A 20516-nucleotide genomic window follows, 5' to 3' on the forward strand; every position below is an offset into this window, starting at 1 on the left:
GCCACTGTGTATGGCTCGCTGTCTACCTGTTTGCTACTGTCTAACAGGTATGTGAACATTCACTTTCTATACATGTATTGACTTTCTTTCTTGTCTTACAGGCTTTCAGGACTTCAGGACACCCCTCTCCTTCCAAATGGTGGATCCATCAAACAAGGGTCTTTCCATTGCAATGGTGTGTGTGACTCGATATCTATCTGACTGCAAGTGTGTAAGAGTTTTGTCATCAATCAATTTCTATACATGTATTGACGTTTGTTTTTGTCTTACACGTTTAGGACCTTCAGAGCCACTCACTCCCTGACCGTAGATCCAGCCACCATCAATCTGTCCATCTGTAGCTGTGTCTGGCTAACTGTCTATTGTTCTGCAACTGTGTAAAAGGTAAGTGATCTTTCCGTTTCAAAACCTGTATTGACTGTCTTTGTTGTCTTTCAGGTTCTGAGGATGCCATTACCTCTTCCCTCCCTGATAGTGCATCTGTCCATCAAGGGTCCATCTATCTGCCACTGTGTATGGCTCACTATCTATCTGTTTGCTACTGTCTAACAGGTAGGTGATCATTCAGTTTCTATACATGTATTGACTTTCTTTGTTGTCTTACAGGCTTTCAGGACTTCAGGACACCCCTCTCCTTCCAAATTGTGGATCCATCAAACAAGGGTCTGTCCATTGCAATGGTGTGTGTGACTCGATATCTATCTGACTGCAAATGTGTAAGAGTTTGGTCATCAATCAATTTCTATACATGTATTGACGTTTGTTTTTGTCTTACACGTTTAGGACCTTCAGAGCCACTCACTCCCTGACCGTAGATCCAGCCACCATCAATCTGTCCAGCTGCAGCTGTGTCTGGCTCACTGTCTATTGTTCTGCAACTGTGTAAAAGGTAAGTGATCTTTCCGTTTCAAAACCTGTATTGACTGTCTTTGTTGTCTTTCAGGTTCTGAGGATGCCATTACCTCTTCCCTCCCTGATGGTGCATCTGTCCATCAAGGGTCCATCCATCTGCCACTGTGTATGGTTCGCTGTCTGGCTGTTTGCTACTGTCTAACAGGTAGGTGATCATTCAGTTTCTATACATGTATTGACTTTCTTTGTTGTCTTACAGGCTTTCAGGACTCCCCCCTCCTTCCTAATGGTGGATCCATCAAACAAGGATCTGTCCATTGCAATGGTGTGTTCGACTCGCTAACTATCTGACGGCAAGTGTGTAAGAGTTTGGTCATCAATCAATTTCTATACATGTATTGACGTTTGTTTTTGTCTTACACGTTTAGGACCTTCAGAGCCACTCACTCCCTGACCGTAGATCCAGCCACCATCAATCTGTCCACCTGCAGCTGTCTCGCTCACTGTCTATTGTTCTGCAACTGTGTAAAAGGTAAGTGATCTTTCGGTTTCAAAACCTGTATTGACTGTCTTTCAGGTTCTGAGGTTGCCATTAGGTGACAACAGGTAGGTGATCATTTAGTTTCTATACATGTATTGATTTTCTTTGTTGTCTTACAGGTTCCGAGGATGCCATTACCTCTTCCCTCCCTGATGGTGCATCTGTCTATCAAGGGTCCATCCATCTGCCACTGTGTAGGGCTCGCTGTCTTACTGTTTGCTACTGTCTAACAGGTAGGTGATCATTCAGTTTCTATACATGTATTGATTTTCTTTGTTGTCTTACAGGTTCCGAGGATGCCTTTACCCCTTCCCTCCCTGATGGTTCTTCTGTCCATCAAGGGTCCATCCATCTGTAACTGTGTACGGTTCGCTGTCTTACTGTTTGCTACTGTCTAACAGGTAGGTGATCATTCAGTTTCTATACATGTATTGACTTTCTTTGTTGTCTTACAGGACTTCAGGACACCCCTCTCCTTCCTAATGGTGGATCCATCAAACAAAGGTCTTTTCATTGCAACTATTTGTGTGAATCAATATCTATCTGATTGTAAGTGTGTAAGAGTTAGGTTGTCATTCAGTTTCTATACATGTATTGACTTTTTTTTTTGTTCTACAGGTTCAAAACCTTCTGAGCCCCTCCCTCACTGACCGTAGATTCAGCCACCATCAATCTGTCCATCTGCAGCTGTGTCTGGCTCACTGTCTATTGTTCTGCAACTGTGTAAAAGGTAAGTGATCTTTCAGTTTCAAAACCTGTATTGTTTGTCTTTATCGTTCAGGTTATGAGGATGCCAATACCCTTTCCCTCACTGATGGTTCTTCTGTCCATCAAGGGTCCATCCATCTGCAACTCTGTACGGCTCGCTGTCTATCGGTTTGCTACTGTCTAACAGGTAGGTGATCATTCAGTTTCTATACATGTATTGATTTTCTTTATTGTCTTACAGGTTTAGAGGATGCCATTACCCCTTCCCTTCCTGATGGTGCATCTGTCCATCAAGGGTCCATCCATCTGCAACTGTGTACGGTTCGCTGTCTTACTGTTTGCTACTGTCTAACAGGTAGGTGATCATTCAGTTTCTATACATGAATTGACTTTTTTTTTTTGTATTACAGGTTCAGGACCTTCTGAGTCCGTCCCTCACTTACCGTAGATCCAGCCACCATCAATCTGTCCATCTGCAGCTGTGTCTGTCTCACTGTCTATTGTTCTGCAACTGTGTAAAAGGTAAGTGGTCTTTCAGTTTCAAAATCTGTATTGACTGTCTTTGTTGTTTTTCAGGTTCCGAGGTTGCCATTAGGTGACAACAGGTAGGTGATCATTCAGTTTCTATACATGTATTGATTTCCTTTGTTGTATTACAGGTTTAGAGGATGCCATTACCCCTTCCCTCCCTGATGGTGCATCTGTTCATCAAGGGTCCTCCATCTGTCACTGTGTACGGTTCGCTGTCTTACTGTTTGCTACTGTCTAAAAGGTAGGTCATCGTTCAGTTTCTATACATATATTGACTTTCTTTGTTGTCTTACAGGTTTAGAACCTTCAGAGCCCCCCCTCCCTGACCGTAGATCCAGCCACCATCAATTTGTCCATCTGCCACTGTGTATGGCTCACTATCTATCTGTTTGCTACTTTTCTAACAGGTAAGTGATCATTCCGTTTCTATACATGTATTGATTTTCTTTGTTGTCTTACAGGTTTAGAACCTTCAGAGCCCCCCCTCCCTGACCGTAGATCCAGCCACCATCAATTTGTCCATCTGCAGCTGTGTCTGCCTCACTGTCTATTGTTCTGCAACTGTGTAAAAGGTAAGTGATCTTTCAGTTTCAAAACCTGTATTGGCTGTCTTTGTTGTCTTTCACGTTCCGAGGTTGCCATTAGGTGACAACAGGTAGGTGATCATTCAGTTTTTTATACATGTGTTGATTTTCTTTGTTGTATTACAGGTTTTGAGGATGCCATTACCCCTTTCCTCCCTGATGGTGCATCTATTCATCAAGGGTCCATCCATCTGTCACTGTTTACGGCTCGCTGTCTTACTGTTTGCTACTGTCTAAAAGGTGATCATTTAGTTTCTATACATGTATTGACTTTCTTTGTTGTCTTTCAGGTTCCGAGGTTGCCATTAGGTGACAACAGGTAGGTGATCATTCAGTTTCTATACATGTATTGACTTTTTTTTTGTCTTACAGGTTCAGGACCTTCTGAGTCCCTCCCTCACTGACCGTAGATCCAGCCACCATCAATTTGTCCATCTGCAGCTGTGTCTGGCTCACTGTCTATTGTTCTGCAACTGTGTAAAAGGTAAGTGATCTTTCAGTTTCAAAACCTGTATTGATTGTCTTTGTTATCTTTCAGGTTATGAGGATGCCAATACCCCTTCCCTCCCTGATGGTTCTTCTGTCCATCAAGGGTCCATCCATCTGCAACTGTGTACGGCTCGCTGTCTATCTGTTTGCTACTGTCTAACAGGTAGGTGATCATTCAGTTTCTGTTCATGTATTGATTTTCTTTATTTTCTTACAGGTTTAGAGGATGCCATTACCCCTTCCCTCCCTGATGGTGCATCTGTCCATCAAGGGTCCATACATCTGACAGTGTGTACGGCTCACTGTCTATCTGTTTGCTACTTTCTAACAGGTAGGTGATCATTCAGTTTCTGTTCATGTATTAACTTTCTTCTTTGCCACACAGGTCCTCATGAATTCCTGACTCTGGCCGACTGGCTAAGTATACATCTGCTTCTCTGTCTGTGTGTCCATCTGCATCTGTGCGAGGCTGACGATTTGTTTGCAACTGTGTAACAGGTAGGTGATCATTCAGTTTCTATACATGTATTAATTTTCTTTTATTGCCACACAGGTCTTCATGACTCCCTGACTCTGGCAGGCTTTCAGGACTTCAGGACACCCCTCTCCTTCCAAATTGTGGATCCATCAAACAAGGGTCTGTCCATTGCAATGGTGTGTGTGACTCGATATCTATCTGACTGCAAATGTGTAAGAGTTTGGTCATCAATCAATTTCTATACATGTATTGACGTTTGTTTTTGTCTTACACGTTTAGGACCTTCAGAGCCACTCACTCCCTGACCGTAGATCCAGCCACCATCAATCTGTCCAGCTGCAGCTGTGTCTGGCTCACTGTCTATTGTTCTGCAACTGTGTAAAAGGTAAGTGATCTTTCCGTTTCAAAACCTGTATTGACTGTCTTTGTTGTCTTTCAGGTTCTGAGGTTGCCATTAGGTGACAACAGGTAGGTGATCATTTAGTTTCTATACATGTATTGATTTTCTTTGTTGTCTTTCAGGTTCTGAGGATGCCATTACCTCTTCCCTCCCTGATGGTGCATCTGTCCATCAAGGGTCCATCCATTTGCCACTGTGTATGGTTCGCTGTCTATCTGTTTGCTACTGTCTAACAGGTAGGTGATCATTCAGTTTCTATACATGTATTGACTTTCTTTGTTGTCTTACAGGCTTTCAGGACTCCCCCCTCCTTCCTAATGGTGGATCTATCAAACAAGGATCTGTCCATTGCAATGGTGTGTTCGACTCGCTAACTATCTGACGGCAAGTGTGTAAGAGTTTGGTCATCAATCAATTTCTATACATGTATTGACGTTTGTTTTTGTCTTACACGTTTAGGACCTTCAGAGCCACTCACTCCCTGACCGTAGATCCAGCCACCATCAATCTGTCCACCTGCAGCTGTCTCGCTCACTGTCTATTGTTCTGCAACTGTGTAAAAGGTAAGTGATCTTTCGGTTTCAAAACCTGTATTGACTGTCTTTGTTGTCTTTCAGGTTCTGAGGTTGCCATTAGGTGACAACAGGTAGGTGATCATTTAGTTTCTATACATGTATTGATTTTCTTTGTTGTCTTACAGGTTCCGAAGATGCCATTACCTCTTCCCTCCCTGATGGTGCATCTGTCTATCAAGGGTCCATCCATCTGCCACTGTGTAGGGCTCGCTGTCTTACTGTTTGCTACTGTCTAACAGGTAGGTGATCATTCAGTTTCTATACATGTATTGATTTTCTTTGTTGTCTTACAGGTTCCGAGGATGCCTTTACCCCTTCCCTCCCTGATGGTTCTTCTTTCCATCAAGGGTCCATCCATCTGTAACTGTGTACGGTTCGCTGTCTTACTGTTTGCTGCTGTCTAACAGGTAGGTGATTATTCAGTTTCTATACATGTATTGACTTTCTTTGTTGTCTTACAGGACTTCAGGACACCCCTCTCCTTCCTAATGGTGGATCCATCAAACAAAGGTCTTTTCATTGCAACTATTTGTGTGAATCAATATCTATCTGACTGTAAGTGTGTAAGAGTTAGGTTGTCATTCAGTTTCTATACATGTATTGACTTTTTTTTTGTTCTACAGGTTCAAAACCTTCTGAGCCCCTCCCTCACTGACCGTAGATTCAGCCACCATCAATCTGTCCATCTGCAGCTGTGTCTGGCTCACTGTCTATTGTTCTGCAACTGTGTAAAAGGTAAGTGATCTTTCAGTTTCAAAACCTGTATTGTTTGTCTTTATCGTTCAGGTTATGAGGATGCCAATACCCTTTCCCTCACTGATGGTTCTTCTGTCCATCAAGGGTCCATCCATCTGCAACTCTGTACGGCTCGCTGTCTTACTGTTTGCTACTGTCTAACAGGTAGGTGATCATTCAGTTTCTATACATGTATTGATTTTCTTTATTGTCTTACAGGTTTAGAGGATGCCATTACCCCTTCCCTTCCTGATGGTGCATCTGTCCATCAAGGGTCCATCCATCTGCAACTGTGTACGGTTCGCTGTCTTACTGTTTGCTACTGTCTAACAGGTAGGTGATCATTCAGTTTCTATACATGTATTGACTTTTTTTTTGTCTTACAGGTTCAGGACCTTCTGAGTCCCTCCCTCACTGACCGTAGATCCAGCCACCATCAATCTGTCCATCTGCAGCTGTGTCTGGCTCACTGTCTATTGTTCTGCAACTGTGTAAAAGGTAAGTGATCTTTCAGTTTCAAAACCTGTATTGACTGTCTTTGTTGTCTTTCAGGTTCCGAGGTTGCCATTAGGTGACAACAGGTAGGTGATCATTCAGTTTCTATACATGTATTGATTTTCTTTATCGTCTTACAGGTTTAGAGGATGCCATTACCCCTTCCCTCCCTGATGGTGCATCTGTCCATCAAGGGTCCATACATCTGACAATGTGTACGGCTCACTGTCTATCTGTTTGCTACTTTTCTAACAGGTAAGTGATCATTCCGTTTCTATACATGTATTGATTTTCTTTGTTGTCTTACAGGTTTAGAACCTTCAGAGCCCCCCCTCCCTGACCGTAGATCCAGCCACCATCAATTTGTCCATCTGCAGCTGTGTCTGCCTCACTGTCTATTGTTCTGCAACTGTGTAAAAGGTAAGTGATCTTTCAGCTTCAAAACCTGTATTGTTTGTCTTTGTTATCTTTCAGGTTCTGAGTATGCCAATGCCCCTTCCCTCCCTGATGGTGCATCTGTCTATCAAGGGTCCTCCATGTGCAACTGTGTACGGCTCGCTGTCTATCGGTTTGCTACTGTCTAACAGGTAGGTGATCATTCCGTTTCTATACATGTATTGATTTTCTTTGTTGTCTTACAGGTTTAGAACCTTCAGAGCCCCCCCTCCCTGACCGTAGATCCAGCCACCATCAATTTGTCCATCTGCAGCTGTGTCTGCCTCACTGTCTATTGTTCTGCAACTGTGTAAAAGGTAAGTGATCTTTCAGTTTCAAAACCTGTATTGGCTGTCTTTGTTGTCTTTCACGTTCCGAGGTTGCCATTAGGTGACAACAGGTAGGTGATCATTCAGTTTTTTATACATGTGTTGATTTTCTTTGTTGTATTACAGGTTTTGAGGATGCCATTACCCCTTTCCTCCCTGATGGTGCATCTATTCATCAAGGGTCCATCCATCTGTCACTGTTTACGGCTCGCTGTCTTACTGTTTGCTACTGTCTAAAAGGTGATCATTTAGTTTCTATACATGTATTGACTTTCTTTGTTGTCTTTCAGGTTCCGAGGTTGCCATTAGGTGACAACAGGTAGGTGATCATTCAGTTTCTATACATGTATTGACTTTTTTTTTGTCTTACAGGTTCAGGACCTTCTGAGTCCCTCCCTCACTGACCGTAGATCCAGCCACCATCAATTTGTCCATCTGCAGCTGTGTCTGGCTCACTGTCTATTGTTCTGCAACTGTGTAAAAGGTAAGTGATCTTTCAGTTTCAAAACCTGTATTGATTGTCTTTGTTATCTTTCAGGTTATGAGGATGCCAATACCCCTTCCCTCCCTGATGGTTCTTCTGTCCATCAAGGGTCCATCCATCTGCAACTGTGTACGGCTCGCTGTCTATCTGTTTGCTACTGTCTAACAGGTAGGTGATCATTCAGTTTCTGTTCATGTATTGATTTTCTTTATTTTCTTACAGGTTTAGAGGATGCCATTACCCCTTCCCTCCCTGATGGTGCATCTGTCCATCAAGGGTCCATACATCTGACAGTGTGTACGGCTCACTGTCTATCTGTTTGCTACTTTCTAACAGGTAGGTGATCATTCAGTTTCTGTTCATGTATTAACTTTCTTCTTTGCCACACAGGTCCTCATGAATTCCTGACTCTGGCCGACTGGCTAAGTATACATCTGCTTCTCTGTCTGTGTGTCCATCTGCATCTGTGCGAGGCTGACGATTTGTTTGCAACTGTGTAACAGGTAGGTGATCATTCAGTTTCTATACATGTATTAATTTTCTTTTATTGCCACACAGGTCTTCATGACTCCCTGACTCTGGCCCACTGACTAACTATACATCTGCTTCTCTTGTTTGCAACTGTACAACAGGTAGGTGATCATTCAGTTTCTATTCCTGTATTAACTTTCTTTTATTGCCACACAGGTCCTCATTACTCCCTGACTCTGGCCGGCTGGCTAACTATCCATCTGCTTCTCTGTCTGTGAGTCCATCTGTAACTGTGTACGGCTCGCTGTTTATCTGTTTGCTTCTGTCTAACAGGTAGGTGATCATTCAGTTTCTATTCATGTATTAACTTTCTTCTTTGCCACACAGGTCCTCATTACTCCCTGACTCTGGCTGACTGGCTAACTATCCATCTGTTTCTCTGTCTGTGTCCATCTGCATCTGTGTAAGAATGACAATTTTTTTTGCAACTGTGTAACAGGTAGGTGATCATTCAGTTTCTATTCATGTATTAACTTTCTTTTATTGCCACACAGGTCCTCATGAATTCCTGTCTCTGGCCGACTAGCTAACTATACATCTGCTTCTCTGTCTGTGTGTCCATCTGCATCTGTGCGAGGCTGACAATTTGTTTGCAACTGTGTAACAGGTAGGTGATCATTCAGTTTCTATTCATGTATTAACTTTCTTTTATTGCCACACAGGTCCTCATGAATTCCTGTCTCTGGCCGACTGGCTAACTATACATCTGCTTCTCTGTCTGTGTGTCCATCTGCATCTGTGCGAGGCTGACGATTTGTTTGCAACTGTGTAACAGGTAGGTGATCATTCAGTTTCTATACATGTATTAATTTTCTTTTATTGCCACACAGGTCTTCATGACTCCCTGACTCTGGCCCACTAGCTAACTATACATCTGCTTCTGTCTGTGTGTCCATCTGCATCTGTGCAAGGCTGACGATTTGTTTGCAACTGTGTAGCAGGTAGGTGATCATTCAGTTTCTATTCATGTATTAACTTTCTTCTTTGCCACACAGGTCTTCATGACTCCCTGACTCTGGCCCACTGACTAACTATACATCTGCTTCTCTTGTTTGCAACTGTACAACAGGTAGGTGATCATTCAGTTTCTATTCCTGTATTAACTTTCTTTTATTGCCACACAGGTCCTCATTACTCCCTGACTCTGGCCGGCTGGCTAACTATCCATCTGCTTCTCTGTCTGTGTGTCCATCTGTAACTGTGATGTTGACTATGCATACGCAACTGTGTAGCAGGTAGGTGATCATTCAGTTTCTATTCATGTATTAACTTCCTTTTATTGCCACACAGGTCCTCATGAATTCCTGACTCTGGCCGACTGGCTAACTATCCATCTGCTTCTCTGTCTGTGTGTCCATCTGCATCCGTGTAAGAATGACAATTTGTTTGCAACTGTGTAGCAGGTAGGTGATCATTCAGTTTCTATACATGTACTAACTTTCTTTTTTACCATACAGGTCCTCATGACTCCCACTGGCTAACTGACTGGCTAACTATCCATCTGCTTCTCTGTTTGTGTCCATCTGCAACTGTGTCTGACGATCCATTCATGTGCAGTTCAGTGCAGTGTTAGTGGTCTAACCATGTGCAATGGCTGTCTGTCTTTCTGACTGTGTGACTGTTTGGCACTGTGCATGTCAATCTGCAACTCTGGCTGTCTGTCCATCTACAACACTGGCTGTTTGTAAATCTGCGAATCGTTCTGTTTAGATTCTGGCTTCAACTCTGACTGACTGACCATCTGCAACTGGTTGACTGGGTGGCTGTCTATTTTAAATTGTGTCTGTCTGCAACTGTGTGGCGCTGTCTGCATGTCCATGTGCAACTTTGTGGCTGGCTGGCTTTCTTTCCCTGTGTAATTCTGTGGCTGAACTAGCTGTCCGTGTGACTCTGGCTGGGTCACTGGCTTCTTACCGTTCTGCATCTTTGTCTCTCTCCATCTAAAACTCTGCAATTTGTTCTGCTAAGGCTCTGGCACTAACTCTGGCTTCCTATCCATGTGCAATGCTGTACCTTTCTGGATATGAATCTGCAACTCATTCTGTTTAGACTCACTCTGGCTGTAATGCTGTCTGACTGTCTGCCCATCTGCAACTCGTTCTAGGTTACCCGTCCACAAGTCTGTAGCTCTGGCTGTGATGTGGTAGTGTGGCTTCAAGCAGATGCGAAGGACGCTTCACCACAAGGACACAGCCGAATACTTCCAGATAAGTTGTAGTGATATTGAATTTATGCAACAAGTCAAAGGAAAATGTATATACAAAGCTGTCCATCTGCTGCTGTGTCACTGACACATGCAATTACAGTATTGTTAATGTCATAAAATATTTTTTAAATTAAAAGAATATTTAAAGGATATGTATTACATTTATAAGGATTTATAAACTCAAGATTGAATTAATGTAATGCCACTCTGGTAGGAAGTTTATGCAAATCATGAAATAAGCTCAGGGTCGTTAAATAAGTTCAGAATGCAGCGGCTTGACTGCTCACTAGAGCTTAAAATTGTGACCACATCAGTCTTACTCTCTCATCCCTGCTCTGGATTCCAGTTAAATTCCTCGTTGATTATGGAAAACTCCTTCTGACTTGAGTCTCTCGGTTGTTTATCCCCACAGCAACTTCTTAAACCCTACAACCGGTAACGTACATTTCTTTTGCAGGATTCTGGACTACTATCAGTTTCCCCACTTCAGAAGAAGCAACTCTGGGGGGGGGAAAGCTTTCTCTTCTTAAGCCTCCAACTCTGGAATAAACGTCCTGTTTCTGTTCTGGACACACTTTTAGTATTCTAATCATGCTGTTCTAGTCTGTTTTCATACTAACACTGCTCTGTACTGCTCTGATTACAGGTTCTGATTGTCTTTCTAGTCTACGTTTATAGGTCGTACACCAGTCCACTCATTCTCCTAAATCCCTTTCTGTTTTTCTTCTTTCTCCTCGTGCTGAGCTGCTCGCTGCTGACGTGAGTCCATTCGTGGTTGAGTGCTGGTACCTACCCTCTGGGTCAGCCTTGTCCCACTGTAAATCCCCCTATTTTGAGGAGGATGGGTTACCTTTTTGAGTCTTCCTTTCAGGTTCCTTTCAGGCTTTTCTTTTTAACTTGTGTACATATGAGATGAGATTATTATTTTTTTTTTTATTATTATTACCACAAATGTCTAAAACCCTGCTTTCACTTTGTCATTGTGTACAATTGTGTAGAATTCAGTCTAGTATAGAATAAGTCTATAACATAAAGCATGGAGAAGGGGTGTGCAGACTTTCCAGCTTGACTGTATGTAACTTCTACTGTATGCACTTGATCAATAATCAGTGTATTCTGTACAGTTCTCTTGCTTCAATTGACCTGAGTGACATTTTCATTGTTGGAATTTTAAGGTGCATGTGATCAGATGATATGACCATCTGAAGAGTCAATGGCAACGGCTGGCAAACGGTCATCCTGACTCCATCCTACGTTGACAACACAGCCTTAGGTGTGAGCCTAGCGCCGCCTTGGCTGCCTGCGATGACGCTGACACGCCACACTTAAACTTTTAGCTCTGAAGGACAAAGACTGTAACAGGAGAATTCCTGACTCAGCACCCTTTGAACAACCGCATTGCACTGATTGTATTGCTCACTTCCCACCACCTACAAGATCTGACCCAGGACGCTTTGTTTCAGTAGTGGTGGAACAGAAGTGGATTTGTAGGTTGGGAATGCACCCAGAACAGGATTGAACTCTGGACTATTTAGAACAATTTCTGAGTAAAATGACCCAAACATTGTGCACCCTTGACCTCCTTTCAGGCCCCCAGGAATCTGGTTCCTATCCTTTTCACACACAAGGACAATGCAGCACCTAATGTTTTGTTAGTCAATCATACCGATGTCTCTTGTGAGTTTCTGTGTTCAAAACAGTGCTGCATCCAAACTGGCTGAGCTGTTCTCACGTTCAAGACTCTTACCAGCACTACTTTAGGAAATGACAGCATGTGGTTGTTCTATGTAGCTTTTACAGCCACAGTGCTTCAGGACTGAAATAAGGGGTGAGGACACCAGTCTTACGGGGTGATAGAAATCCATGTTTGGTAAATGGAAAATGTTTACGGTCTCTGTGCTGATCATATGGATTGCAGTGCTTGTGCTCAGTGTCTGCTGTACTGTCCTGTGCATTCGAGGTCTTATTCTCTGAGTGGTAGATATGTCTGTTTCTTTGAAAATGTGTTTTGTCCACAATTCTGTCTCTACTGTAATGACCTTGATTAATTCTACCCGTGTCATTTGTACAGTAAGTCCTGTACCAAAAGAGGCCTGTGTTTAGGGAAGGACATTTTTATTTATTTATTGTATCCAATCCTTTGAGTATGTTTATGTAGTCAGGACTTTCCTTATTAACCAAGACCTTGTTTTTTTTTTTTTTATTTGTTTGTTTTTTCTTCAGCTTGCTGTGATCTGATTGCCACTGTACCTATAGGATCTCCTAACCCCTTGTTTTTCCTCTCATTTCTGTTTTCTCTCTCTCGCTCTCTGCCATATATTAAGATGCCCAGTTCCAGCTGTTCCATCCTTGGACCACCAGACCTGGCTCTCTACTACCCTACTGCCCACTGTCCTGATCTGGAGCCTCGTGTTGATTCATCCTCACCTGCCTGGACTTCAACATTTAACTCACGTTTTTGTCTTTTATGGCTTGACAGCGCATTTCCATATTCTCTTAATTCAGTATTGATTTATTATTTTTATTCCTGCTTTGCTTTTTATTTTGCTGTCTGGTGACCAGAAGAGGATGGGTTTCTCTTCTGGATCTTGATTCCTCTCAAGTTTTTCTTGCCACTGTCTTGCTCAAAAGAGGCTCTGATCCAGATCTCTGTAAAGCCGCTTTGTGATGACTCGTGAAAAGTGTTTTATAAATAAACTTGAATTAATTTTTAATGCTTTTTTTCCTTTTAGCAATTGAGTTTTTTGCCAATGTTTTAATATCACTCCCTTTTCATATTTATTATTTCTGGACACTTTGAACGTATAGCTGAGTGATGATGCCAAGTGCTTGTACTTTTCTGCTTTAGAGAAACTAGGGCTGTTTCTCTAAGCTTGTGTATCATATATATACTCTTCTATATTCTGAAAGCAGTGTGTTCAGTCTTTAATCCCTTATTTTCCACTTATAATATTAATAATACATTTAACATTTGCTGTTACTTTACTTTAAATCATTCTTTGTGTGTTATTATAGTAGTCTAGTGGTTATGGATTTAGTCTCTTGGGTGCCAGACTATGTAGAAGAAAATTAAACCTGAACTGTTCACTAATGCTGATTAGAGGTTTCTGATGGAATACTCACAACAGGACGATCTCATTCAGGCTAAAGGCCAGTATATTAATTATAAATTACATCAGTTGACCATATATATAATTCAGTATGGGAGTAAAAAGGGAACACATTTACTTACACTGCTGTGGTAAATTTATCTTTACCCCTTATCTTGTGTTTGTTATATCCTCTCTCTAATCTCATCCTGAACTGAATTTAGAGCATCTATTAACTGATGATTTTGGAAAACCTCTAAAGTAAGCTTTAAAATACTTGGAAATCGACTCCAAGGTTGAAGGTGAGATGAGAAGAACCAGATCTCATAACAAAAATATGTGAGAAAGCTGGATGTAGTTCAGTTCATGACCGTCATTAAAAGGGAGAATGACGGTCTGTAAACAGAAGAATTGATAAATCTGTAGAATCCTCACTTGAAGTGTATGTTTAAATGCACTGGAACTAAAGAAACTAACACTCTAGCTGATCTCTGTGGCCTAGACCTTGCAAAGGCTCATGGGAGGGTGCAGGGAGATTGTCTCTCCAAGGCCAAGTGAGGTGAGGGTTCCAGAGATCAGAACTAATAAACTGCATTTTAAAACTGCTGTTATATTTAATATATGCTGGAGTTGATCATTTAGACACAACAGTCTATTAGACGTCTAAATTAAACAGCCCATAATGTTGCGTATTAATGATCTTCAAATGCTGTGATGGAGTTTCAGTTCATAGTTTCTAAAATCTAGATTTTAAAATGAAATTCAGGAAATTGTCATTTATCATATTTCAGGTTAAATTCTATATCTTTGTCTTTTTCCACATGTTGTCCACATCTGTCTTTTTCTGGTGTTTTCCTTCATGTTAATGAAGTTTAAAAATGTTTTAGGAAGTCAGTGTGTTTTAACTCAACGATTCTCGTTGGGAAATGAGGACTGTTTCCACTCATTATGGAAATTGTAAAGGTGAAGGTCACTTTAGGTCAGTCTGAAACCACGTTAAGGTCATTTTTCCAGGCCTCCTCATACTGTGGTTATTAGCACAACAAAACGGAGACAGTTCAGGGTAAAGAGACACAAGTAGACAATTCAGTCCAGTTTCACAGAGATTCCACTGATTCAGGATGAAGAGCAACACAGCAGCGCCACCTACAGGTCAGATATCATACCTGCAGCAGCAGCTCCAGTCATAGACTGAGAAGAAGAAGCCAACGATCATTTCCTCACTTATTAACGAGGCTAATTGTCTCATCACATTAAATATGTAAATATTACCATTGTTATTATTGTTAATAAATAATGACAACCACAATAATACTTTCCTTTATGTATTACAGATGTGATGTTTTTAATAATAATTTATTAGTTACTGTCATGCCTGGTCAGACGTGGCAGAGAACACAAGGAAACACTGTGGATGGATGATGATGATGCAGGACTTTAATGTAACCTGGGCAAAAGTAAACAGACACAACAAAGCAAAGCTCAACCGGGGGAACAGCAATCTAATGGACAGAACTCAAACTGGACACAGTAACACAGCTGGGACTGGGAGGAAGCTAAAACTAAAAAAATGTGAATAGTTTAACCATTTAAAGCCCATTCAAATTTCAAAACAATCATTTCAATGGTTTAAAGCCTTGTATCTCCGCTGATCACTGATTGTAAATCTGAAAACTGCTCCAGGCAGCGAACAACCCAGTCTAAAAGAGCTATTATTGATCAAGCGGTTTGTGTCGTGTCTTTTTTACAGAATTAAGGAGAATCAGAGAAAAAAGCACACGGAGAGCAGCGGAGAGAGAGGACCCCCATAACAACACACAGAGAAATGCTGTCAGTCAGATGAGTGAGATCAGTCTAAAACTGTTTATTAGTTTTATTACTAATCATTTCTACTCAGAAAACATGGCTTTAATGGTAAAATTGTAATATTATCAGTGCTGAGGCTTCGGCAGAGCTGAGGGGATTTTGAGAGCCGTGTTGTAAGTTTAGTCAGTCAGGGGCTCAGCTCTCCTTTCTGAATCATTCTAATGATTTATCTTCATCTAGATGGAAATAAACACGTGTGGAGATTTTATCACATTCCTTTTAGTCTTGTTTGTTTAGTAGTTTGTAAAGTTTGCAGCAGTTTTACACAAATAAGTGAATAGTAGTGAACCAAGATAAGATAAGATAAGATAAGATAAGATAAGATAAACTAAGCTAAGATAAGATAAGATAAGCTAAAATAAGCTAAAATAAGATAAGCTAGCTCTACCAGGGGTTGAGACAAGCTGCTCAACAAACTCCAAAGTAAGATGATATTTATGAGAGTGTCGTCTCGGTTCGTCTTCTTCTGGAGATGGACTTGTTATTCAAAAAGGAGAGTCTGTAGCCACCGTCTTTAGTTGTAACAATAATATATTTTATTGCAATCGAAAGAACAGTGTGGAGAGAGTCTGCCAATTCTGGGTGCCCTTCGGTCTCTCTCTCTCCGACTTAGGAATACCTTGAGTTTTTATACCTTATTTCACGCCACATTCTGTTGGAATGTTGCCATATATGGAATGTTTACATTTCATCCATAGGGAACAGCCATTAGCTCCCCCATTACCTAAGTGGTCCATGGCTACTTCTGGACAGCGTTTAACTCACTGACACGTCTGCCCAACGGGATGTCCAAATCTAAACAGCATCTTATGTCTGTTCAATTTGTGTAGATTTGGTCAAGAAACGGGACCCCCTTTCTTTTCTACATCTGCAAAGTCAACGAATATACTACATTTGCCCCCTTTGAGCCTAATCAGAGGCTCAATAAAATAAAATAGCATCACACACATGGTTACATGTGCTTCTAAAGACCTATTCCTTCTATGTTTGCCTTTTTTAACACTTATTTCCCAGAATGTGAGAGCGAAAACCTGCCAGGCAGCTATCTCACTTTTAATATCCCTCAATCATCCAAGACAGGAAAAACTCTCTCACGGTCCCTCTGCCCCAGGCGACCACATACTGTACTCCAGGCCAATGTAAAAAGAAGGAATGTCTCATTGATATATATATTGAATATGGACATCTGCTAGTGTGAGTAAATACATTTGGAACCCCATTAAACCAAAAATAATGTGTACTTTCAGGCTGGTCGACCCATCGGACCTTCCAATACACCTGTCCCTGCCTACCATTACTGACCCTAGTATCGAGAAAAAATCAAAACCCCTGGGGTCACGCTGTGCTTACTCACAATAAAATACATCATCTTACAACTCATTTACAAAATAATATCAATAGATTATACATATCAAAACTACTATTTGTACATGTAGTGTATTTAGAGTACAGACAGTAATAATTGACAAATTTAAATGTGGCACATTGGAGTTCATCAACAACGGTGTTCCTTGATGGTGAGTGTTCCTTGATGGTGAGTCGGGATAGATGAATTTACAATGTCCTTGTTCAAAAGATCTTCAGATCTCTCGATTAGTAATGTCCATCAACATCTGACCCCTTTTCTGCCTCTTGGGATCTCTGAATACCAGTCCCCCACAATGGTACTCCCCACGCTAGTCTGAAGGGAAAGATAGAAACAACAGCCAATATCTTTTCTTCAAAACATCAAATGCAGATTTCACAACAACAGTATTATATATGTCAAACTATTACTACTCAGTAAATCATCTTTCAAGCCACCCTTTTCAGCCATACTATCATATACTTAAATCCCCTTTTACATAAGCTGTGGTAATATAACATAGGTGTTATAACTTATGATAAAAGACTTGATTCACTAAATTAAAGTCATAATCCAAGTAGATACTCAGAATGGATATTTATCCACCAAATCACCTTCTAATACTAATCCCTCATCTTCTTCTGAATCTGTCCTAGGTAATAATGGCAGTTGCATTTGTTCCCCCGGCATTACAATTCCAACCCATCTTAAAATCATTGCCTTAGCAAAAGTCAATATCAGTGTGCAACAACAGAACATTACACATAACGACAAAAGCGCAGCACCAAACAACTGAGCCAACAATGTTCCCACATAACGATTGAATCCAGCTTTTTGCAGAATTTCTTCCATGCCCGGCACTCCCAGGAGATTAGCAAGAAGTCTTTTAATATCTTCTACAGCAGGTTGTGTTCCCACCATGATCTCTTCCAACTTCGCGATCCAAGGATGTGCTCCGTCTTGTAGAGTTGGCAATTTTTCCAAAACATCAGACATGTCTGTATTCTGCCAAGGCTTGTATTCCAATGTCTGTCCTCGGATGATCACTGGACACATCTTGTCACATGATGTTCCTTTTCTTGGGCGCAATGCATATCCCTTGTCCACTTTCTGAGAGCCTTCCGTCCTCAATTCCTTCTTCTGCATCTGTAGCTCCTTCAGTTGTTTTTCCAGTCTGTTCTGCTTCTCTAAACTCATAGCAGTGTCCACATGAGAAAGGCATTGGTCTATACGCCTCTCTACACTTCTCATAGCCCTGTCGATGTCTTCTTCCATTCTTGAACTGGCTGTGGTCGGGAAGAATCCTCTTGAAGTGCAAAGACTTGTGGGTCCCTTGTCTTGGTCGTCGTCTTCATTTTCACTTTCATCAGAACTCTCATCAGTGGAGTCCTCATACCGTCTAGTCTTGCCTCCTCTCCTTTCTGCCCTCACCAGGATCCGTCTGACTGCTGGATCATATCCTCCTCTGGCTTCTTCCCAAGCACTCTGATCCACATCATCTCCAACTTTTGTCCTCCTGGTCTTCACTGCACCTTCGATTTGCAAACATGTTGTTTTCTTCTTACTTTTGGAAGTTGGATACATCTTTATAATTGTTTCTGCTTTGCCTGCTTCCACTATTCGGTCGTCCTCATCTCTGATACGATAGTCTCCCTCTTGAGTGATCACTGGAAGCTGGGGATAGATCTCCTTAGACGTCACCTCCTTCTCATATGGTGGGGGATTTTTTACTGGGTTGACATGTGAAAATGGTGCACTAATTTCTGCCATCTGCTTTTCTGTGCCCCTTACCTGTCTCTCTATGTCTTCTGCACTCCTCTCTCTCTTATCCTTTGCTGCTTTAACCAATTTCTGTCCCTCTTGTTCAAACAACTGAAGAATGCCAAGCTCCATCTGTCTCTTCTCCTTACGTTGTTCCTGTCATAAACTCTCAAGGTCCATAACAATTCACTGTAAACATACATTTTCCATCCTATTTCCATCCACTTTCCATACATCTTCCTTCTGTTCCTACATACTAAAATACCATCTTGAACCGTTCTTCATATCCCCAAGGGACTCTTGGCCTACTGTCAACATAGTTTCTCAACTATCATCATAACATAGACTATTCCGCTAAAACCAATTTAACACTCTTCACCTTCTTAAGCCCAAGTGTATATTTATGTTGACATGCCTGACTCTCCCTTAGCCAGGGGTCATAGGTCAACCAGAAACATATGTGTGCAAAGCCTATCTTCACACTAGTATGTATGGTGGATAGTCCCCTTTCTCCCGCTGTGCAAAAAGGGAGAGAAATACCAGCAAAACAGAAAAACTAATTTAACCCATCGAGGCTCACTAGTTCCTCTCATAAAGTAACCCTGTGTAAGGTAACTACCAACATGAGTGATACTAGTAAAACAACATTATCATCATAATGGTCTGTTATGCACCCTGAACAATTTGCATAACAGTTCATACTGGGTCTAATAATCACTTAGGTTTAATGCATTCTCAAAGCACAACCAGCATTCCAAGCCACACACTCACTGCACTCACTGCCACAGAACATCAAGAAAAGCACCACCTCCATTATATTAATCCCAAAGACAGTTGGCTATAAGCACTATAATAGTCTATTCTTCAACACAAGCCATACCAAGAACATCACTGGACCCATTTCAACACAGGAAAAACAACAACCTTAGACATCTTTTCCCCCATACAAACCCAACCAACCATTCTGCTATTACTATCCTCTAGTCCTTCTTCTTATGAACACATATTTAACAAGACTAATATTATTATTATAATATATTATCTCATATGACACCACAACCAAACTCTTAACCATGAACCATCATTTCTCCTCATAGGAAAAATCTCACTCTGCCAGGCCCCTGTGCTCCTGCACATCTTGTCATTAACACTGCATTACACATCTGGCGCTCAGCCACGCCTTAGCCATTGCAAAACACAGAATCCCAAACCTACTACTAAATTCCTTTAGTAACCACTCGCCTTTATATAGTTATATGCAAACACAAAGTGTATATTTAATACACTCCTCTACTTATCTCACATTATGGCTATCATATTATATCAACATTCTACAATCAGTATTAATTTCATTTATTCCTTCTCAACAGTAGCATACCAGAGACTATTCTCCTACATTGCTGACCAATACTACTCATCTCAACCATATATAAACTTTCCTTCAAATTAGACATACTACTAATATCACCTCTTCTACATGCACATATATACATATATATATATATATGTATATGTAACTTTGAATTGATTTAAATTTGTCTCTCAGATGGTAGGTTGAAATTACACTTTAAAAAACCCACATTCCAGGATCCACACGACAATCACAGGACTTATTAACAGTATTCTTGTACTGTACATGACCTGGTGCCAATATGGGCTGTTTTGGTGGTTTATGAAATTTTACCCTTACCTATCTCCCTCTCTGTTATCCAGACAGGGCTCATTAATTTTCCTATACCTCATTCCAACCCACACATCTGAGAAACCTATTTATTTAACACTACTGTTCTATAATCATTATCACTTAACTATGTTTATGGGATCCCTTTATCTATTATTTGCCATTAAACAATAACACAAACTAGACATACAACACATAACAAACTTGACATACAACACATACCATTCACTCTTCTTTTTTTTTTTTTCTCTCTCTCTATGGGCCCCCATATTTTCCTTTAAATTTACAACCTCCCACAAAGGTACACATAGTCTGAAACAATATCAGAATTAATTTAAATTGCATGTCCCCTTTAAATCTTTTCATAACCTCAATTAATCTGGCTTTTATTGCTTCTGGTG

The sequence above is a fragment of the Salminus brasiliensis genome, chromosome 12 (assembly GCF_030463535.1).
Source record: "Salminus brasiliensis chromosome 12, fSalBra1.hap2, whole genome shotgun sequence".
NCBI lineage: Eukaryota > Metazoa > Chordata > Actinopteri > Characiformes > Bryconidae > Salminus > Salminus brasiliensis.